General features: G+C 37.0%; 2 pseudogenes; both read right to left on the bottom strand.

Annotated features, from left to right (window-relative positions):
* Positions 1 to 675: 675 nt before the first annotated feature.
* On the bottom strand, positions 676 to 10,392 carry LOC131808115 (olfactory receptor 4C6-like; annotated as a pseudogene).
* A 12,047-nt stretch (positions 10,393 to 22,439) lies between these two features.
* Positions 22,440 to 23,354, bottom strand: LOC131822551 (olfactory receptor 4C11-like; annotated as a pseudogene).
* Positions 23,355 to 24,220: the final 866 nt, after the last annotated feature.

The following is a 24,220-nucleotide window of genomic DNA, read 5'->3' as shown; positions in this document are numbered from 1 at the left end:
GGGCAAAGGAGGTATCCACATGTGGAGAAATAGTTTATCTCAATTGCCAACTCTAGTCACTTAGCAGTGGCTTCCTGGAGTAAACTGTTGAGAAAGATTCTAAGGAAAGGGGTATGATACTGGAGTTATCATGTCCACCCATGTGCACAGAATAGGAGCAGAGGGCATTTGCATGTTATCCTTGCTAGGAGTTTGCATGATCTGCAAACAGGAGAATAACATTCATATTAAGAGGCACTTGCAAATCATGGCTACTCTCCAAATATTTCTTTAAACATCTGAAATAAACTTGGCCTTTAAGATGAGTTCATTCATTCCTTACAAAAGAAAGATACATGGGAAAGCTCCTACAAACACAGAGCAAGCACCCATGTGTTGAATTGTTTGTTTGTTTGTTTGTTTTTCATCATTTTAAAATAAGAACTGGAATTTAGAAGAAAAACAAAAAACCTATATCAGAGTGTTGCCATGTTGACTAAGTTAAACAATACAAAAAAAAAAAAAAAAAAATTCTGGGCCTAGTGCCTAGGATAGAGTCCATGTTAGGTCTTATCCTTATTTTTCTGGTAGGAAACTCATACATACAAAAATAAAGTTCAGAACGCATGCTAGGTCTGGGATGTTAATAGAGAAACTTCAGTTCTAACATCTAACACCCAAGTCCTTCCCGCTGTGTCAACAGAAAGGAACAAGAACTTTCCTTTTCTTGCAAGAATGTGGAGCAGTTTGGCCTTTCAATTTTACATCCACCTGTAAAGGTTCAAGCCTTCTGATACCCTTGTTCATGTTTGGATGAAGCCCTTTGATGAAGGACACAGAACAAATGAGTGCAGAATCAGAAGATAATGCCCCAATTACTCACAGATACATATTGGTAACAGTCTGGAATTTTGATTACCCAGTCTCTACACACACAAAATGAACTGGAAATTTTAATCCATCATAAGGTAAAATATTTTTTTTAATTTAAAATCTTTTTTTTTTATTTTTAACTTTTTTATTTTAAATTTCTTTTCAGCGTAACAGTATTCATTGTTTTTGCACCACACCCATTGCTCCATGCAATATGTGCCCTCCTTAATACCCACTACCTGGCTCCTCCAACCTCCCACCCCCACCTCCCTTCAAAACCCTCAGGTTGTTAAATCATGGTTTTTAAAAATATACTAATTCTAAAATTGCAGTGAAACTGCTTCACTTATATAATCATTTGGAAAATGCTTTTGCATTATTTCCAGAATAATAAACATATTTGTAGTCCTCATAGTAGGAAATCCTACCACAAAAATATTCTAAAAATTAAATAGGGTGTATAACTTTTATAATGGAAGATGATGTTGTGTCATTTATAACGATGAGAATTTAGAAATATCTAATGTGGTCAACAATACGAGGATGTTTCTGTAATTTAGACCATGACAGATTGATAGCATCTGATGTTGTCAGTAAAACACTAATTATTAATGTGAGGACATGAATGGTGAAGGATTTTTATAATATGTAAAATGAGAAAAGCAACAAATGTATAGTAACTCTGCCCATTTATAGAGACGTGTTAAAATAACCCTAAAATCAACATGTGAAGATTTCAAAAAGTATCTAGACAGAATGGCATAAACAATGAATTGTGGAACACTGAAAATAAATTTAAAAATAAAAATTTTTAAAATAGAATATAAGATAAAAAGGAAGTGAGTGAATGAAGCAAAATTTAAATTATTTAGTAATAAAAAAGAACTGCATGAATTTAAAATTTAAAAAATCAAGCTTACTTTTTTAGGATGATTTATTTATTCTAGAGAGAGAGTATGAGCAGGAAGGGCAGAGGGAGAGGGAGAGAGAATCTGAAGCAGACTCTGTTGAATGCAGTGTCAGACAGAGCATGATCTCAAGACACTGAGATCAACCACCTTAGCTGAAAGCAACAGTCAGATAATTAAACCAATGGATCACCCAGACATCCCTAAAAAATCTTTGAATCCACAGCACCATCATTTTCCATCAACTTAGCTGTTCAGAAAAAAGGAGAGGGGTCTTGAGAATCATTTTATCAAATGTTCAGTATAATTAATTTGTGTAGGTGGAACTAACATAATAACATAACATAGCTTCTTAAACTAAAAATGTTAAACTATTATAAGCTTTTCATAAATAGATGTATCATGGCCCAAACTTTCCCAAAGATTCAAAGATCTATCCTTTTCAATAGCTGTACTCTTCAGTACACTGGAGGTGCACCAGAGATTGTTCAAGTATCCTCATGGCTGTAAACGGAACTGTGGACCATTTCCTGGGCTGTGACCTGGGGAATTTTGCCTCCCCACTCACCGCTTTGCCCACTATTTCCTTCCCATTCATTTTGGCACAAAACTAATTCTTGCATCAATCATTCGAAAATAATAGAAATTCCTGTTTCAACTTTCAAATATATTTTTAAAACTATATGAGAATCCCAAGAATTTTGACATTGGAATGTTTAATGTCTTCATTAATCTCTCCAACCCTTTCTTTATGTGCTTCTAGATGCCTCTCTCTGTTTTACTCAATTTCCTTCTTTTCTATCAGCTTATCTTCTAGATCATGGATTCTTTTTCTGTTTCATTTACCCAGGCTGTTAGAGTATCCAGTTTAGAATGCAACTCATTCATAGCATTTTTTAGTCTGGCCAAATTAGATCTCATTTCTGCCCTTAGAGATTCTATATTGTCACTGATGATTTTTTCAAGCCTATGTATTTACTTTATGATTTCTCTCCTGAATTCTCTCTCTGACATCTTGCTTATACACATTAGTTCTGTGGAGGAGGACATTACAAAAATAAAAACAACAACAACAAAACCAGAAACAAAAAACAGAAACTACTTGAGGAATTAATAGTAAGGTCACCATTATAAGTAGAATTTTGCAATTATATTTCAAAATATTTTAAAAATATAGTTAGTACAAATTAAAAGAGTAGATTAAAACTCCATTCTTAATGCTTCTCCCTAAAATCCTACAATCCACTCTATGTCTGATTTGGGATCATTATTTTCTTCAGCAATAAAAAAAATTATTCTTTATTGTCCCAATGAAGCATATTCTATTCCTTACAATCTGGATTCCCTTTCTCTTTTATCAATATTGCTCTGCTGATTCCATTAAATGTTTTATATTTTTACTATTTTATACTCTTACTGTGTCTGGAATTTGATTTCAATAAGATACTTGCTTAATGTCCTTAATGTCCTTAACTCTTAATGTCCTTAAGTCTTAATGTCCTTCCCTGTGCCATTTGTTAGGGATTTGTTGTGGGACTATAGAGTTCTGTATTATATATAACTCTGTAAATAGTAAACAGCACTTAAATTTGCCTGATAATGCTTCAGTATTCCTTGCAGACTCAAAAAAATGCACCTCTTAACCTAAAATATCAGGATAAGGAAGGCATTAGAAGATAAATTATATATGAGAATATAATCAGAAAGAATAAAAAAAAATAAGATTACATGACTAGGACCAAAATAGGTACATGCTGCATTTCATCATCATTTGGATTTAACATCATTGGATTTAAAAAACTATGTAAATTCTAATTTTATTAGTTGCATTGATGCATTAGGTACTCCTTTTTTTTTTTTTCTAAGATTTTATTTATTTATTTACTTGACAGATAGAGATCGCAAGTAGGCAGAGAGACAGGCGGAGAGAGGAGGAAGCAAGCTCCCTGCAGAGCAGACAGCCCAATATGGGGCTTGATCCCAGGACCCCGAAATCATGACCTGAGCTGAAGGAAGAGTCTTTAATCCACTGAGCCACCCAGGTACCCCTGTATTGGGTACTGCTAACCCTTTAAAAAATGTTTGCATTTTAAGAGCGGCTATTTATTGAGCACATATTATTGTGTCAAGTGCTGTCCTGTGAATGCCACATAAATTACTTTGTTTCCAAATCCTTTGAGACTTTTCATATATAATCTAGATAAAAAATGAAGATTCACAGTGAAAAAGTTATGTAGCTTGCTCAAGGTACACAGCTAAGTGATAGACTCATGCTTGCATTAAACCTAGTAGTTGAACAACAGCAGCATTTTTTTAAGTACTACATTACACTTTAAAATCCTCCTTGAAAATGCAAAATGTGCATTATAAATCTTACCATTTGTCAGTTTCTTGAAAATTCTGGTGATGGCAATCTCCTATACTGCACAGAAAAGCCCTTCAAAGGCCACCCTAAACTTGAAGTGTGTTTCCAAGTCTTAGATGTACATGTAAGAGGGAGAGAAAGAGTAGCTCTGGCTGACAAGGTAGAGAATGCTCCCCACTACTTATCAATCTTCAACATGGTCTCCAGGAAAAAAGTAAAGAAGCATAAGTTTCCTCCTTGATTTCCAAATGCAATTTAAAGAATTATCCCTGAGAGGACATGACCCTGTAGAATTGTTTCTCAGTTCTCCTCAGGGTTTGGCAATTGCCCATCAGTATGATTTTTCAAGACACAGTTTCCTGTGGTTTGATTTGATCAAGTATTTGCAAATCTTTTATGTCTCCAACCAATTAAAGTTTCTACTTTTTTTTTCTTTTTTTCCAAATTCTCCTGAGTTTCTATTTAAAGACACTTTCCATTCCCTTCATATTTAAGAATAGAAAACTGTGCATTGGGATAGAATACAATATCTCTGTGCAGCATTAAGGCAAAATGTCCATGTACTTACCAATACAAGAGCTGAGTCCTGGGATCAAGTACAACATCAATCCACAAGGACTTGTAATGTGTTGGGAGTAGAGTAGCAACAGGTGCTTGTTAAAGATTAACACATTTTATGAATAATGTGCAAAAATGTATTGGGCGCCTGGGTGGCTCAGTGTGTTAAGCCGCTGCCTTCGGCTCAGGTCATGATCTCAGGGTCCTGGGATCGAGTCCCGCATCAGGCTCTCTGCTCAGCGGGGAGCCTGCTTCCTCCTCTCTCTCTCTGCCTGCCTCTCTGCCTACTTGTGATTTCTCTCTGTCAAATAAATAAATAAAATCTAAAAAAAAAAAAAATGTATAGACTAATTTAAAATCTACTTTTTTATTCCTCAGTGCTTAAGCTATATATGTCATCACTTTAAAACTAAAGCACACAATTTTTAAAGATTAAAGGAATTTTTCTCCTTTCAATTTTTTTTAAAGGGAAGGGATGGCAGGTCTGCTTACTCTGAATCTAGGTAGCTCTGGGATTGAAGCTTGAGGGAAACATAGACTTAGCTCACGATGTCCCTTTGGAGAGGGTCTATATGCAGGAGACTGTTGTTCTACTCTTGTATCCTACCTGTTTTTATGTCTATTCACATCTGATAAAAAAGAAGCAGAATTGAGGCGATTCATCAGAAATGTGAATATGCAGAAGTACCTTCACCTGTGGTATTGAGGGATAGGTGTTATCTACCTGTGGTATTAAGGGACAAGTGTTATTCAACTGTGGTACTAAGGAACAAGCATTATTTTCTTTTAACTGAAATTTTAGAGTTTCCCTGACCAGAAGAACCATCTGACCCAGTCCACATTCCTAGAGAAGATAATCTTCTAAACACATGACTCAACAGCAGGACTCCAACAATTAATCCTGGAACTTTGGACCCTACTTCAACCACACTTGGCATCTTCTACTTTATCCCATGCTCTGTTTTCTTCATCACTAATTATTTGATTCTATTAGAGGAAATGAGTGGTATAACACTGAAATAATAGTGTGAAGATGGGATGAGACAGATAATATAACAATATAATATTTGATAAATATTTGTGCAAATATTAGTTGAAGTTTTAAAAAAACAACTTTATAAATCAAAAATGAGAGAGGACAGAGACAGAGATAGGCACAAAGAAATGTATGAAATGGGGTTATCGAGTAGAGGCAGATAAATAGTAATTTGCTCTCCCAGAATTAATTCAACAAGCCATTCTTCCCTCAGATTTAAAATTCTGCCTTCATCATTTATTAATTTACAAAATTTATACTACATTTCCAAAGATAGATGGCTTAATCTCTGGGCCATTTCTTCCCTCTTTAAAGTTCTTTATTAACAGGCCTACAGCAAAATGTTGACAATGCAGATCTTTATGGTATGTTCTGGTATGTAGAAGATCCTGTCCCCTAGCTCTATGTTGCTCACACTGGTTTTATTGCCAAGGCTGTTTAAACATAGCTACACATGCATACAAATTTTAGAATCAGTTCATCAATTTCAATGAAGATATACTTTGTCATTCTGGTGGAAAGTTATTATTAATTCATCATAGAAAATGGTGGCTAATAAAGGAAATAAGATCAAGGGAAAATTTCATTTTAAAAATAAAAGAAATGAAAAAAAATAAATAAAAGAAATGACAGACTGCTTCTTTGCTGAAGCAAATGATCCATTAGTAAGGGAAACATAGATTAAATAAGAGATGTATTCATATAAGTGATAAGGAAATGAGACTCAGAAATTATATTATAAAGAGATGGGTTGCCTTTGGATAGGAGCAAGGTAGTGTGTTTATTGGAGAAGGTAGGAAGGTGGTATATATTTGAGCAGATGCTGGTAGATTGATAGTAATGACTATGGAAATGTTCTTCTGATGGTTTAATTTTTCTCAGTGAGATAGGAAGCAAGTTCATCTAATGTTTCTCCATAAATCTGATGCTTGAAATAACTTTTTAGGCAGATATTCTTCTACAAACTAAGGGAGAATTTTAATTTATTTTGCTATGCCTTTGTATCATGGATAGTATTGAATTTTTAAATTCTAATATAGAGATAATCATACAATTTATAAGCTAATATTAGTAACAGCAAGTCCTATAAATGGTAGTAAGATCATCTTGTGCTAAGTGAAAGAAGTCAATTAAAGAAACATAATTGTCACATGTTCTCAATGTTAAGAGGAATTTGAGAGATAAGACAGAGGATCATGAGGCAAGGGAAGGAAAAGTGGAATAGGACAAGGCCAGAGAGGGAGACAAACCTTAGGAGACTCTTAATCTCAGAAAACAACTGAGGGTTGCTGGAGGGGAGGGGAGTGGGAGAGATGGGTTGGCTGGGTGATGGACACTGGGGAAGGTATGTGCTACGGTGAGTGCTGTGAATTGTGTAAGACTGATGAATCACAGACTTGTACCCCTGAAATGAATAATACATTCTATGTTAATAAAATAAATAAATAAAATAAATTTAAAAACCTTGATCTCAAAAAAAAAAAAAAAAAAGTAGTAAGATCAAAATTTGTGTCAGATGTTAGTGTCAAGAACTCAGGCATTGAATCCCTAAGTAATATGTTTAATGAGTAAGGCTATATATTGTGAATTAACTTGGGGATCCCATAGAACAAATAAGAGAAAAAATTTATGAAATTGAACTGACAGGTAATAACTTCAGCACAAATGGTGAGAACAGTTCTTACCTATGTAATAGAAGATGGAGTTTTGGACCTACTTTTGACACTAGGAAAATTCCCAAACAGATTACAAATATTTAAGGTTAGGAATATCATTATTATCCTTCCAGTTCTTTAATTAATAATTAAAACAGAAAAAAATTACAATCCTAAATTTTTTACTAACAATAAATTACTTATGCTGCCACGGGCTTTTTCTTCTTTTTGACATGAGGCAAGATGAAGACATGTAAAATGAATTCAGGAGTGAAGAGGCAGAGAGTAACTAAGGGGAATGACCAGGAAAAGACATCAGGAGAGACTTGTTTAAAGAGGTGGAAGCTTCACCTCAAGGAGGTTAAAGTGGAAAGAAAAAAGAATGAGATTAGCCAGCCAAGCAGCAGCTCTGAGAAAGAGAAGTCCAGCAGCAAGCAGAGTAAGAACAAACAAAAGCACTGAACCAGTACCTGAATTATTGACAACCAGATTTGAATTATTAAAAAAAAAAAAAGTTAAATAAATAAATAAAAAGTTAAGAGGGGGGGGGGAGGAAAGGTAAAAGAGTGGCCAGCATATTATAAAAAAAGGAATGGAGGAGTGCCTGGGTGGTGCTCAGTGGGTTAAAGCCTCTGCCTTCAGCTCAGGTCATGATCCCAGGGTCCTGGGGTCAAGCCCCACATCCAGCTCTCTGCTCATCAGGGACCCTGCTTCTTCCTCTCTCTCTCTTTCTCTCTCTCCCTGCCTCTCTGCCTACTTGTGATCTCTGCCTGTCAAATTAATCAATTAATTAATTAATTTTAAAAAAAGGAATGGAGCACAATACGTACTAGAGAGGTAGGAAATAACTTGATTATAATATCTTAACCTGATTTGTACACTTAAAAGATGCCATTGGCTGCTGTGTGCTCAATGGCTTGGAATAAATGGGACTGGTGGGACTTCATTGTCCTTGTAGGGAAGATCTGTCCTTAACATCTAACCCAATGATGCCAAAGGTCCCTCATTTTACCAGTTCCCTCATGAAATATTTTTACTTCAGCATCCTTCAGGATATAGGTAAATGGATTTAATATGGGTGCAACAATGGTAAAGGACACAGCCATTGCCTTGTCTTTGGGCTAAGTGGCCACAGGCCGCACACAGAAAAATGAATAGCATAAAGAACCAGATGACCACAGTGAGGTGGGAGTCACAGGTGGAGAGGGATTTGCATCACCCTCCAGAGCTGTAAGAACTCAGGGAGCAGAGGATGACCACATAGGAAGTGATGAGGATAAGGAAAATGGTCACACATATCACCCCACTCTTAAGGATGACTAAGGGACACAGCATGTGGGTGTCCATGCAGGCCAGTTTCAACAAAGGAAACAAATCACACATAAAGTGATCAATTACATTGGGACCACAGGAGGGTATTTGATACATGAAGAGAAGCTGTATTACTGAGTGGAGAGCCAAGGCCCCTCCAAGCAGCAGACAGCACATGTGAGAGCTCATGATGGTCGTGTAGTGCAGGAGCTTACAGATGGCCACATAGCAGTCATAGGCCATCATGATGAGAACGATGATCCCCACACCACCAAAGAAATGCTCTGCAAATAGCTGAGTCAGGAAGCCTTCTAATAAGATGGTAGTGCTCTTGGAGAGAGGGTCCACAATCATCTTTGGGGGCAATGATAAAAGAGTACATGGCATCCATGGGTATAAGGAAGTAAGGAAAAAATACATAGGTGATCTGACTTTTGATCACGGTTACCGCAATGCGTAAGTTTCCCAAATCTGGAAACCACATACATGGTTAGGAACACAGCAGAGAGCATTTTCTGCAACTCTGGGCTATCTGTAATGCCCAAGAGTTGATATACAAGATCTACAAAGAACTCCTCAAACTCAACACACACAAAACAGATAATCACGTCAAAAAATGGACAAAAGACATGAACAGACACTTCTCCAAAGAAAACATGCAAATGGATAATAGACACATGAAAAAATGTTCATCATCATTAGCTGTCATGGAAATTCAAATCAAAACCACATTGAGGTACCACCAGTTAGAATGGCCAAAATTAATAAGACAAGAAACAACAGTTTTGGAGAGGATATGGAGAAAGGGAACCCTCTTACACTGTTGGTGGGAATACAAGTTGGTGCAGTCACTTTGGAAATCAGTGTGGAAATTCCTTAAGAAATTAAAAGTAGAGCTACCCTACAACTGGGCAATTGGACTACTGGGTATTTATCACAAGGATACTGATGTAGTGAAAAGAAGGGTCATATGTACCCAATGTTCAAAGCAGCAATGGCCACAATCACCAAACTATGGAAAAAGCCAAGATGCCCTTCAACAGATGAATGGATAAAGAAGACACGGTCCATATAAACAATGGAGTATTGCGCCTCCATCAGAAAGGATGAATACCCAACTTTTGTATCAACATGGATGGAACTGGAGGAGATTATGCTGAGTGAAATAAATTAAGCAGAGACAGTCAATTATCATATGGTTTCACTTACTTGTAGAGCATAAGGAATAACACAGAGGACATTGGGAGTTGGAGAGGAGAAGTGAGTTGGGGTAAATTGGAGGAGGAGACAAAACCATGGAAGACTGTGGACTCTGAGAAACAAACTGAGGGTACTGGAAGGGAGGGGGTAGGGGGTGGTATGGGGTTAGGTGAGCCTGGTGGTGGGTTTTAAGGAGGGCGCTATTGCATGGAGCACTGGGTGTGGTACATAAAAATGAATCTTGGATCACTGAAAAAGTAAAATTAAATTAAAAAAAAAAAAAGAATGAATTCAGTCACATTGTTTGGGTTCTCTACTTAGTATAGGCTGATATAAGCATAGCATTTTGTGATAGAAAATCTACAAAAGAATATTATTTTTAATTAGTAATCACTAAGTGTGTTGGACAATTTTTACACTGTGTCTCATACCCTTTGACCTATTTTTTTTCTCCAGCCACTGATACAGCAACCAGTTGCTAACAGTATATCCTGACAACAGCTCCATCCTGATACCTCTAACTACACTTCTTTTTCCTAGTACATCCTCTTGCTTTCTGTCCCAATATTTGCTGCTTGAGACACATGGAAAATTCTGCTTCATCATTCTGGAACATGGTAATACCTGGAAATATGAAGGGATTAATATGCTTTAAGGAAATCCTAGAAAATCCCGTCCATGTTGCTACAAAAGTTGGGTATTCATCCTTTCTGATGGAGGCATAATACTCCATAGTGTATATGGACCACATCTTCCATATCCATTCGTCTGTTGAAGGGCATCTTGGTTCTTTCCACAGGTTGACGACTGTGGCCATTGCTGTTATGAATATTGGAGTACTGATGGCCCTTCGTTTTACTACATCTGTATTTTTGGGGTAAATACCCAATAGTGCAATTGCAGGGTCATAGGGAAGCTCTATTTTTAAATTCTTAAGGAGTTTCCACACTGTTTTCTGAAGTGGCTATACCAACTTGCATTCCCACCAACAGTGAAAGGTGGAGAAAGGGGAACCTTTCTCCACCTCCTCTCCAACACATGTTTACTATCTTGTTAATTTTGGCCATTCTGATTGGTGTAAGGTGGTATCTCAATGTGTTTTTTTTTTTTTTTAATTTCTTTTTTTTAAATTTCTTTGTTTTTAAATTAATTTATTTATTTTCAGAAAAACAGTATGTATTATTTTTTCACCACACCCTGCAATTGCACCAATGTGGTTTTGATTTCAATCTCCCTGATGGCTAGTGATGATGAACATTTTTTTTTTTCATGTGTTTGTTAGCCATTTGTATGTCTTCATTGGAGAAATGTCTGTTCATGTCTTCTGCCCATTTTGTTTTTTTTTTTTTTTTTTTTTTTGACATGATTGTATGTTTTGTGTGTGTTGAGTTTGAGAAGTTCTTTATGGATCCTGGATATCAGCCTTTGTCTGTACTTTCATTTGTGAATATCTTCTTCCATTCTGTGGGTTGACTCTTTGTTTTGTTGACTGTTCCCTGTGCTGTGCAGAAGATTTTGATCTTGATGAAATCCCAAAAATTCATTTTTGCTTTTGTTTTCTTTGTATTTGGTTACATATCTTGAAAGGAGTTCCTGTGGCTGATATCGAAGAGGTTACTGCCTATGATCTCCTCTAGGATTCTGATGGATTCCTGCCTTACGTTGAGATCTTTTATGCATTTTGAATTTATCTTTGTGTATGGTGTAAGACAATGGTCGAGTTTCATTGTTCTACATATAGCTGTCTAATTTTCCTAGCACCATTTATTGAAGAGACTGTCTTTTTTCCACTGTATATTTTTTCCTGCTCTCTTGAAGATTATTTGGCCATAGAGTTGAGGGTCCATATCTCGGCTCTCCTCTCTGTTCCACTGATCTATGTGCCTGTTTTTTTTTTTTGCCAGTACCATGCTGTCTTGGTGATTACAGCTTTGTAGTAAAGCTTGAAATCAGGCAATGTGATGCCCCCATTTTTTTCTTTTACAACATTTCCTTAGCAATTCGGGGTCTCTTCTGATTCCATACAAAATTTAGGAGTGCTTGATCCAGCTCTTTGAAAAATGCCAGTGGAATTTTGATTGGAATGGCATTGAAAGTATAACTTGCTCTAGGCAGTATATACATTTTAACAATATTTATTTTTCCAGTCCATGAACATGGAATGGTCTTCCACCTTTTTGTGTCTTCTTCAATGCCTTTTTTTTTCCTATTTAAAACTATTCAAATAAGTTGCATAGTAGATCTGTTATCTGTCCTGTACTTGGTTCAGTCAGTGTCTGACCCATAGTGGTATTCAACAAGTGCTATATAAATATATCAGTTGGAAGACTCCTTACTTACTTTTTCTATATTCTCTTTTTTCTTCCTAACTCCTCAAATGAAAGTGTTGACTCTCTTACATGGGAGAAAAAGTGGAATACACTGTTGGAACAGGTACGAGATGTATTCTTCCTACCCCTTCAGATCTATTCTCAATGTGTACATCCTGGGTGGCTGTTTTCTCTGGTCCCCTTCCACCAGATCTCTCTTACTTCTGGCCAACAGGTGGTACCAGCTGAACGCAACAGGTGGGAAGAAAAGGATATCAGGGCCTTTACTATCCTGGTTCCCTCCTATAGTCTGTCAGCCAGTGGGTGACAAATGAGCCAGAACACTTTGGGATGAAATTTCTGGTTTCCTGTGATCACTCCTTCTCTTTCTTCTCTCAAGGCTAATAGGGGTAATGGCTCCATCATCCCTTATTGATTTCCTGTATCCCTACCTACATGCTGGTAAGTAGACATAATTAAACTCTTCTAAATCTCTCATTTTAAGTATGCTGTTTCCAATGGATACAGAAAATTTGTATTCTTTCCTTGTAGAAAAATAAAAATAAATGAGAAAATAGTTCTCTCTCCTTATAAATTTATGTTTTTTGTTTTGAATTTTGTTTCATTTTATATTGAAATATAGTTGACACCCAATGTTACATTAGCTTCAGGTACACAGCATAGTGATCTGAACCTCTATGCTACACTCACTGCAAATGTAGATACCAACTGTTACCATATAAGGCTATCAAAACATTATGGACTCTATTCCCTATGCACTATTATTCTTCCCCATGACCCATTCATTCCATAACTGGCAGATTATATTTATAAAACACCTCTACATCTTCTGATGTAGAGCTACTAAATAAAATTAACTTTTGTCGGGAAAAATATTGTTAAGAAAGAAATGTAACATGAAGATTACTGGACATCTTCATTTGAAGCCTATGTGTCATCTATGGCACTCTCTTTGGGATTAGATGATTCTATGGAATTTATGCCTTTATTTGTCTTGAGCTATTTTCCAACTATTTAAATTTATAAAACTGATAAGAATGCTAACAATTCTGGCCCATAGAAATGTATATGCTGTTTGGTGGAAAGTTGATTGATTGCCCTGACCATTAGGGATCAAGCCAGTTTAGCATTTATTTGTAAATTAATTACACATTCCTGATTGAATAATGTAAGGATGGTATTTTGAAGTTTCCTTTAGGCTGAGTATAATCTTACCAGTTTCCTCAGTAATGAATGAACTAAATAAAACTTTGTCATGTGTTCATTTTATATTTTTTGAGAGTTATGGTTTCACATTTTTAAAAATTATTTTGCCTTTGGGTAAGAAAAGAGAGCATTATATTTTGGAGAGGTAAACTAAATAAGATAAAGAGAAGACTTCTAAAGATCAAGATATTTTTGTACTTTCACCATGGGTTTTTCTGTTTTATTTTGTTGGAGGTTTGTTTCTGCTTAATCAATTTGTAAGAAATCTTAAAAAGTTTCTTTAAAGTCAAATAGAAACCAAATATGTTATTGAATTTTTTTTTTCTTATTAGATTCCCAATTCTGATCCCAGCCAGATTTAGCTAATATGAGTATCCTTTTCAAGCACAATGAAACAAACCTGCCAAACAAGATTTATCAATCTGGTCCTGGTGTTTGAGTGTGTGTGCCTTTGTGTGTGTGTGTGTGTGTGTGTGATAGAGGAGGATTATTTAATGCAATGTAATTTTATGGCTTATTTAGCCATTCACTTATAAGTTCACCTCAAAATACTCATAGTCTACTATATACCTAACACTGTAGGGGGGAAAAAAAAGGCAGATAAAGTCTCTTTTTCTAAAGCTTATATTCTAGTAAGTAGGGACAGAAAATAGCAAATAGAAAAGGAATTATACATTATGTCAAATTATAATACCTGCTAGGAGAACAATAAAGCAGGGTAAATGATACATGGTCCCTGGGTAGGATTATTTTCTGTAAGGTAATCAGAGAAGAATTCTTTGAGAAGGGATGGCAAAAGCCAAACTTGAATGAATGTGGAAATACCCACAAAGATATCCAAGGAAAGAAGTTTCCAGATAGAGAAACTAACAATTGAAAAGTCCTTGAGGAGAGAGCATGCTTGGTACCACTGATCAAAGGAGGCTAGCTTAACAGTATTGGAATGAATAAAGAGTGGTTGATGACATATCTTACAGGACCTTGAAGATCATTGTAAGATGATAATTCTGGCTTCTGTCCAGAGAATGGTTCATAAAGGAGCAAGAGTAGAAGCAGACTTGTTAGAAGGTTATTGCTACCATTTAACCAAAAAATGATGGTGGTTTGGACTGTGATGGTAGGGATAGAAGTCGGTATATTATGAAAGTAGATACAATAGATTTTGCTGAGGGACTTGACATTGATGTAAGGAGAGAAAAAAGTAAATGTTATTTGAAAGTGTTTTGGACAACATCACCTAAAGACAGAATCTTCCATGTCATAGTATAGAATGCATGATTAAGAATTAATTCCGTCTAATGGGGACATCCAAGGCTGCCACACCCTTGCATGCAAAGGGGTCCACATCTAAGGATTCACCATTGACATGTGGATATCCAAGATTTATATATTTATTATAGCAGTGCTTTGGAATTATTGGAATCCCTGAAGGAGAGGAGAAAGAAAGAAGTCTAGAAGATATAGTGGAACAAGTCCTTCATGAAAATTTTCCTAATCTCATGAATGGAACCAGCATTCATGTACTAGAGGCTGAAAGGTCTCCACCCAAGATTATACATTCCAAAAAAATGTCACGACACCTGATAGTCAAATTGAGGAATTATAATTGTAGGTATAATCTCTTGAAAGCTGCTAGGGCAAAGAGACTCCTTACTTACAGAGGAAAGCCCATCAGAATAACAGCAGACCTGTCCACAGAGACCTGGCAAGCCAAAAAAGGCTGGCAAGATATATTCAGGGCACTGAATGAGAAGAACATGCAGCCAAGAATACTTTATCCAGCAAGACTGACATTCAAAATAGATGGAGAGATAAAGAGTTTCCAAGACCAGCAAGGCTTAAAAGATTATACAACCATGAAGCTGACACTGTAGGAAATATTAAGGGGGGTTCTATAAAAGAGGAAAAATCCTAAGAATAGCTTTCTTATACACTAACAATGAAAATACAGAAAGGGAAATTAGAGAATCAATTCCATTTACTATAGCACCAAGAACCATAAGATACCTGGGAATAAACCTAACCAAAGAGGTAAAGGATCTGTACTTGAGGAATTACAGAACACTCATGAAAGAAATTGAAGAAGACACAAAAAGATGGAAGACTATTCCATGCTCTTGGATCGGAAGAATAAACATTGTTAAAATGTCTATACTGCCTAGAGCAATCATTACTTTTAATGCCATTCCGATCAAAATTCCACCGGTATTCTTCAAAGAGCTGGAGCAAATAATCCAAAAATTTGTATGGAACCAGAAGAGACCCCGAATTGCTAAGGAAATGTTGAAAAACAAAACTAAAGCTGGGGGCATCACGTTACCTGATTTCAAGCTTTATTACAAAGCTGTGATCACCAAGACAGCATGGTACTGGCATAAAAACAGACACATAGACCAGTGGAACAGAGTAGAGAGCCCAGATATGGACCCTCAACTCTATGGTCAATTAATCTTCAACAAAACAGGAAAAAATATACAGTGGGAAAAAGACAGTCTCTTCAATAAATGGTGCTGGGAAAACTGGACAACTATATGTAAAGAATAAAACTTGACCATTCTCTTACACCATACACAAAGATCAACTAAAAATGTATAAAAGACCTCAACATGAGACAGGAATCCATCAGAATCCTAGAGGAGAACAAAGGCAGTAATCTCTTTGATATCAGCCACAGCAACTTCTTCCAAGATATGTCTCCAAAGGCAAAGGAAACAAAAGAGAAAATAAACTTTTGGGACTTCATCAAAATCAAAAGCTTCTGCACAGCAAAGGCAACAGTCAAAAAAACAAAGAGGCAACCCACGGAATGGGAAAAGATATTTGCAAATGACAGTACAGACAAAAGGTTGATATCCTGGATCTATAATGAACTCCTCAAACTCAACACACACGAAAAAGGCAAACATATCAAAAAATGGGAAGAAGATATGAACAGACACTTCGCCAATCAAGACATACAAATGGCTATCAGACACATGAAAAAATGTCTATCATCACTAGCCCTCAGGGAGATTCAAATTAAAACCACATTGAGATATCACCTTACACCGGTTATAATGGCCAAAATTAACAAAACAGGAAACAACATGAGTTGGAGGGGATGTGGAGAAAGAGGAACCCTCTTTCACTGTTGGTGGGAATGTAAGTTGGTGCAGCCTCTTTGGAGAACAGTGTGGAGATTCCTCAAGAAATTAAGAAAAGAACTTCCCTATGACCCTGCAATTACACTCCTGGGTATTTACCCCAAAGATACAGATGTCGTGAAAAGAAAGGCCATCTGTACCCCAATGTTTATAGCAGCAATGGCCATGGTCGCCAAACTATGGAAAGAACCAAGATGCCCTTCAATGGACGAATGGATAAGGAAGATGTGGTCCATAAACACTATGGAGTATTATGCCTCCATCAGAAAGGAAAAATACCCAACTTTTGTACCAACATTGATGAGACTGGAACAGATTATGCTGAGTGAAATAAGTCAAGCAGAGAGAGTCATTTATCATATGGTTTCACTTATTTGTGGAGCATAACAAATATCATGGAGGACAAGGGGTGTTAGGAGAAGGGAGTTGGGGTAAATTGGGAGGGGAGTTGAATAATGAGAGACTATGAACTCTGAAAAACAATCTGAGGGGTTTGAAGTGGCGGGGGTGTGGGAGGTTGGGGTACCAGGTGGTGGGTATTATAGAGGACACGAATTGCATTGAGCACTGGGTGTGGTGAAAAAATAATGAATACTGTTTTTCTGAAAATAAATAAATTAATTAAAAAAAAGAATAGCATTGAACAGAAATATAGAGACCAGACTGAAAGTGAAGGGATGGAGAAGCATCTTTCATGCCAATGGGCCTCAAAAGAAGGCTGGGGTAGCGATTCTCATATTAGATAAATTAGATTTTAAACTAAAGACTGTAGTCAGAGATACAGAAGGACACTAGATAATCCTTAAAGGGACTATCCACCAAGATGATCTAACAATTATAAATATCTATGCTCTCAATATGTGAGCAGCCAATTACTTAAGAAAACTGTTAATCAAGATATAGAGTCATATTGATATGAATACACTAATCGTAGGAGATCTTAACACGCCTCTCTCAGAAATAGACAGATCGGGGCGCCTGGTTGGCTCAGTGGGTTAAAGCCTCTGCTTTCTGCTCAGGTCATGATCCCAGGGATCATGCTTACTCCTCTCTCACTGCCTGCCTCTCTGCCTACTTATGATCTGTCAAATAAATAAAATCTTAAAAAAAAAAAAAGAAATAGATCATCGAAGCAGAAAATCAATAAAGAAACAAGAGCATTGAATGACACATTGGACCAGATGGACCTCATAGATATATACAGAACATTCCACCCTAAAACAACAGAATACTCATTCTTCTCAAGTGCACAGGGAACCTTCTACAGAATAGACCACATACTGGGTCACAAATCAGGACTCAACCCATTCCAAAAGACTGAGATTATTCCCTGCATATTCTCAGATCACAATGCTTTGAAACTGGAGCTCAATCACAAGAAAAGGTTCAGAAAGAACTCAAACACCTGGAAGCTAAAGACCACCCTGCTTAAGAATGCTTGGATCAACCAGGAGATCAAAGAAGAACTGAAAAAATTCATGGAAACCAATGAGAATGAAGACACTTCGGTCCAAAACCTATGCGATATAGCAAAGGCGGTCCTAAGGGGGAAATACATAGCCATCCAAGCCTCCCTCAAAAAAATTGAAAAATCCAGAACACAGCAGCTGTCTCTACACCTTAAAGAACTGGAGAATCAACAACAAATCAAACCAACTCCACACATAAGAAGGGAAATCCTCAAGATTAGAGCTGAGATCAATGAGGTAGAAACCAGAGATACAGTAGAACGTATCAATGAAAAACTAGAAGCTGGTTTTTTGAAAGAATCAATAAGATTGATAAACCATTGGCCACACTAATCCAAAAGAAAAGAGAGAAAGCCCAAATTCATAAAATTATGAATGAAAAGGGAGAGATCACAACTAACACCAAGGAAGTAGAAACAATCATCAGAAGTTATTATCAATAGTTATATGCCAATAAGCTTAGCAACCTAGATGAAATGGATGCATTCCAGGAAAACTATAAACTCCCAAAATTGAACCAGGAAGAAATCGACAACCTGAATAGACCGATATCTAGTAACGAGATTGAAGCAGTGATCAAAATGCTCCCAAAAAACAAGAGCCCAGGACCTGATGGATTCCCTGGGGAATTCTACCAAACTTTCAAAGAAGAAATAACACCTATTCTCCTGAAGCTGTTTCAAAAAATTGAAGCAGAAGGAAAACTTCCTGACTCTTTCCATGAAGCCAGCATTACCCTGATCCCCAAACCAGGCAAAGACCCTACCAAAAAGGAGAATTTCAGACCAATATCACTGATGAATATGGATGCTAAGATTCTCAACAAGATCCTAGCAAATAAGATCCAACAGCACATTAAAAAGATTATCCACCATGACCAGGTGGTATTCATCCCGGGCTATAGCAGTGCTTTGAGAGATGGCAGTGAAAGGTCTTGTAGAGGAGTAAATGTATCATGACAAATTTCTGCTATCTGGAAGTAAAGTGTCTTGAGGACAAAGCACACTTCTCAAATTTGCACAATGTAACCATATGGACAAGAGGCCACCATGGGAGAATCTGATGCTGTTGCGGCCAGCATGATGAATCGACCAGGAAAACTGTGAGGGCTAAGAGGATGGTGAAAAGAAATTAAGAGACAAAGAGATGGGGTCAGGAGGGACACTGAAGTTGTTGTCCAACAGTGCCAATTTTATTCCAAATTTTACAATCATTTATAAGGCAGACCAGAATAGGAGGAGCAATACATTAGTACATAGCCAGATGACCACAAGTTTCTATAACAAGTTTACATTAACTACAAGCAAACCTCGTGTTACCAGGTAGTTTCGGCTAAAGCCATTAGCAAGACAACCAACCAGGGAGTGGGTTATGGGAGGTACAGAACAACAAGGACTAACTAAGAACTCAGGACCCTGGCCACATTGTTCCCTATGGTAGGGAGAGTGTGTGGGAAGTCACGTAGGTGAGCGCACGACACATAACACAGACCCTTTCTCAGTGCACTCAACTTTCCCGTCCTTAACCTGTCAAGGTGTCTGGACTTTGAAGGAGACACAAGTCAGGGCCTGGTTTTGTCCTTGACTCCAACCCTGCAGTGGCCTCCAACATGATGCCATGGGTACCTGAAGAAGCAGTTGTGAAAATGGGCAAAGCATAGGAATCAAAATCTGGTGTAGATGCTTTGGGTTTGCTCTCTGCCTGTTGGCTATCAATTCCTTCTCTTTGAAATAGATTCCGCCCCCCTCCCATGGTCAAATCATAAACTGTAATTGGTGTTTCCACCTATGCTTCAAGAGTAAGGACACAATCCAGGTTGGAAGACCAAGAAATCTTTTGTTGTTGTTTTACAAAAGTCATTGTTTCAGGGTGAGGTGCTTCACCCATAAAAAATACAATCTCAGGAACTTTGCTGGAATTTCTGGTATTTAAAAAAAAAAAACTTTCCTCATCGAAATTTATTTATTTATTTATTTTAGTGGTTTTTTAAAAAATATTTTATTTATTTATTTGACAGAAAGAGATCATAAGTAGGCAGAGGCAGGCAGAAAGAGAGAGGAGGAAGCAGGCACTCTGATGAGCAGAAAGCCCAATGCAGGGCTTGCTTCCAGGATCCTGGGATCATGACCTGAGCAGAAGGCAGAGGTTTTAACCCACTGAGTCAGCCAGGTGCCCCTTAGGTATTTTTTAGACTGCAGCACAGCCTAGAGGTTCAAAGGACATTTAGGGCATAAAACATTACTAAATTCCTTAACTGAATTCTACTTTGCTCAAACACCATCATTCTACCTTGGGATCCTCTCTTTCTGAATCATGGGCTGAAGGAAAGATAGGGTGACAGATCTCTGTAGAACCCTACAGAACCTTTGTAACTGGCTGTTACCTGAGAAGGTCCAACAGAACCCCACTGTTGGCTAGCTATTTGAAGTAGCTCACAGGAAAATTGCCCTAACATTAACTATCCTTGTTGTCTCTAACACCCTGGTGATGATTCTGTCCTGGATCCTGAGGTACTTACTTGTCTGTACAACAAGCCTCCAACCTGAACATAGAGATGAGGAGAGCTAAAAAAAATAGCTCCCTTCACCACTGAAATCACAAAAACATTTTATGAGAGTTCCCTTGCATCTTTGAGAAAGTCATTTTATAATTTTTCCCTGACCCATCAATGATTAATTTAAGACTTCTTTTCCTTTTTTCTATTCCAATACATGGAGTGATTCATTTTCCCCTTTCTTCATGACTACTTTCTAAAGTCAATCTCCATCCAATTTACTTTGAAGCCTTCCCCATTTACAGATAAGGTTTAATTACACAAACTTTTGTCCTTAACAATGGATATTTTATGTGAGTGTAAATCAATGTTTCTCAAATATCCTCAGTTATTCGCTGACCAACATCCTTTTTGAAACTTAAATATTTATTTTGCTACCCCTTACTATGTGAAATTCTGGGAATCTTTGGTGGCACAGGATAACATTTTGTCTTCCATTGGCAGAAATTATTCACATACTTGTGAAGTTCATTGTATTCTTTTATCATTAGCCTCTATCAAGTAAAGTAATACTGACATTAACTGGATGGGAATTATAAGCTCAACTACTGAAAGAGCATCACATGATAGTGCTCAATTATGAGATTATGATGTAGTTGTAGTGGTAGGTGTATATCGCACATATCAAGTAGGTTATCTTTAAAACCAAAAATATAATTTTTAAAACATTCTTATATATATAAAACCAAAAGACCAAACTTGAAAAGTGAAGAAACATATTTTCTAATCCTGGGTTTTCCCAAGGAATCTGAATTTTTACTTTGCAGAAACTATTAAGAACTAAGAAAAAAAAAATGTGTTTTTTCCTGATACCCAAATAAACTTGGCAGCCAAGAAAACAAAGATACACTAGGTCAATAATATAGAGATACTCTTAAACTTCATTTTTTTCCCCCTTCAAATGTTCATATACCCACAAGTGATTCTCAAAAAACAAGAAGCCAATGGTGCTTTCTCCAGCTTGGATAAAGTCCCCACTTTCCTTTTATTTTTTCTTGGTCTTCACTGTGCATGATTTTCTAGTATCCTTTGTACCCTTTATCCTCTCTTCTGCATATTTCTGCTGCCAAACACATGCACTGCATCTCCCTTCTCCCTTGTGAAGAGTAATGGGAAGGATCCGACCAGAAGGCAGCTGATGGCCGATTCGCCAATCATTGCCAAGTATGAGATTCTTTTTCTCTCACCCTTCACGGAATGTTTAGAGGTTCTCCAGTGGCAGTCCAGGTTTTCACTGAGATTTCTAGCTTTGACTGGAGTTTGAGAGTCCATCCATGTAGATTCCCCAGTGAGGAAAGCTCAGGTAAAGATTCCAGAGCAGAATTTTCTCAGAATACCTTCTCCAAATCCCACATTCTCAAGATGGCAACCTCCACTCTCTAAATTCCAGTTCCATATGGATTAGCTCTTATGACCACATTCAGAAACAGTAGAATAAAATATGGAAAAAGAATTGGTACGTGCACACATACGACCATTCTTTCACTAGTCAGTACTTTGTTTTCTGAAAACAAATTTGTATAGGAAGCTAACTCATTGTGTGAATATGACCCGTTATCAATAGCATTCAACTAAGGGCCCTCATAGGTTTCTCAAGATGGTTCTGGACTATAGGTAATCCTTTTCTCATGCAGTACTCTCATAATAACAGAATATAAGTATATATGTGTTAATATTTATTAATATTAACATAATTAAATATACAAAATATTAGTGTAATTTAAATTTATTATTTCTTTTTTCCACAGGGGGAATATTTTATCTTTCCTGTTCAAGAACCAAAACCAAGCAAGGAAAATACCAAGTTAAAGAAATATACAATAGAATCCCTGAATATCATGTATCAACAGAATCATACTAAGCTACACCATAACTTTTTCATGGCATTTTTCACTTCCGCATTCCTCAGTGTATAGATCAGAGGGTTGAGCAAGGGTGTCCCAATTGTGTAAAACACAGCCACCATCTTGTCTATTGGAAACGTGGTTGCTGGCCGTGTGTATATGAATATGCATGGACCAAAAAATAGGACAACCACAATAAAATGGGAGGTTCAGGTGGAAAGAGCTTTTCGCCTTCCTTCTGCACTGTGGTTTCTCAGAGAGTACAAGATGACAACGTAGGAGATAAGTAGAATTATGAAACTCACCATGCATATGGCTCCACTGTTGGAAACAACTAGCAAGTTTATTGCATAAGTGTCCATGCAGGCAAGTTTCAACAAGGGCTGCAAGTCACAGAAATAGTGGTCAATCACATTGGGGCCACAGAAAGGCAATCTCAAAACCAGGAAAAGTTGTGCTGAAGAGTGGATACAGGATCCCACCCAGCTCAGAATCACCAGTACACAGCAGACTTGGCGGCTCATGATGGTTGTGTATCGCAAGGGCTTACAAATGGCTACATAGCGATCAAAAGCCATGAGGATGAGCACAAAGATTTCCATGCACCCAAAGAAGTGGGCTGCAAAGACCTGAGTCATGCACTCATTGTAGGAAATGGTCTTCTTCTGAGAAATGGCATCCACAATCAATCTGGGGGCTGTGGTTGTAGAGAAGCAGGCATCAGCAAAGGACAGATAGAATAGGAAGAAGTACATAGGACTACCAAGGGTCCTGCTTGTTTTAATAGTCACTACAATGAGAAAGTTCCCCAACAGTGTGGCAAGGTAAAACATCAAGAAGACCGCAAATATTGCTTTCTGCTTTCCTGCATCCTGTGTCAACCCAAACAGAATGAATTCAGTCACACTGCTATTCATCACCATACTAGTGGCTTCAGGTAAGGTTCACTTGACAAGGGTTTAATCTGCAAAAAGAAGAAAAGACGCAACATCATGGGAAGACTAGTGGGCTGACCAAGGAATTCCTTCTTTTTGTTCCATGTTATGTTACCTCCAACTGCCTTTAATCCTCTATAAATTTCTGTAAATCTAGAGAAGTCCAAGCCTTTCCCAGATCCATCTATAGATTCAGAAACTAACTGCATTGCAACAAAACCTTTGCGTTTGAAGAATAAAATTTATTTTTTTTTAATTTTGATTCCTACCAAGATTGAACATGGAAGAACTTGTACTTTTCTTGACCAAGCTACTTATATGCCTTGAAATGTATCTTTCATATGAAAAACGGAGTCAAATACTGGTCCTACCTTATGCTAAGTTTCCCCATGGTTAAAACAAAATTACATGACATATACACACATATAGTTCATGCATTATGTTTTTTTCTTTTTTTTTTATTTACATGCTTTGAAATATGAAAAACACCATTCCAATATAATTAAGTACTGATATTGTTGTAGAATCCTTCCTGAAGAAAATATTTTCAATTCAGTTCACTCATGTGTGGGTTCTTGACTCCTTCATCTCTGACCCCATCAGTATCTTGGATGAAACATGCTTTACAAAAATCTATTTTGAGAATCTTTTGCTTACATCTCTTGTGTTCAATGTCAACTTCATTGATGGTTGTTATGTAAAAATGTTTGTAAAACTTTGAGGTTGTCAAAACTGAAGAAAACTCCCATTTACCTTCTTTACTATACTTTTAAACTGAACTCAAGAACATGGAGAATCTCTGCATATGAATTCAATATGGTATAAAATTCCTAACAATGCCTATAATCTAATAT

This window comes from Mustela lutreola, chromosome 1 (genome assembly GCF_030435805.1).
Source record: "Mustela lutreola isolate mMusLut2 chromosome 1, mMusLut2.pri, whole genome shotgun sequence".
Taxonomy (NCBI): Eukaryota; Metazoa; Chordata; class Mammalia; order Carnivora; family Mustelidae; genus Mustela; species Mustela lutreola.
The sequence above is the reverse complement of the archived record's forward strand: the minus strand, read 5'-3'. Positions and strand labels throughout refer to the sequence as shown.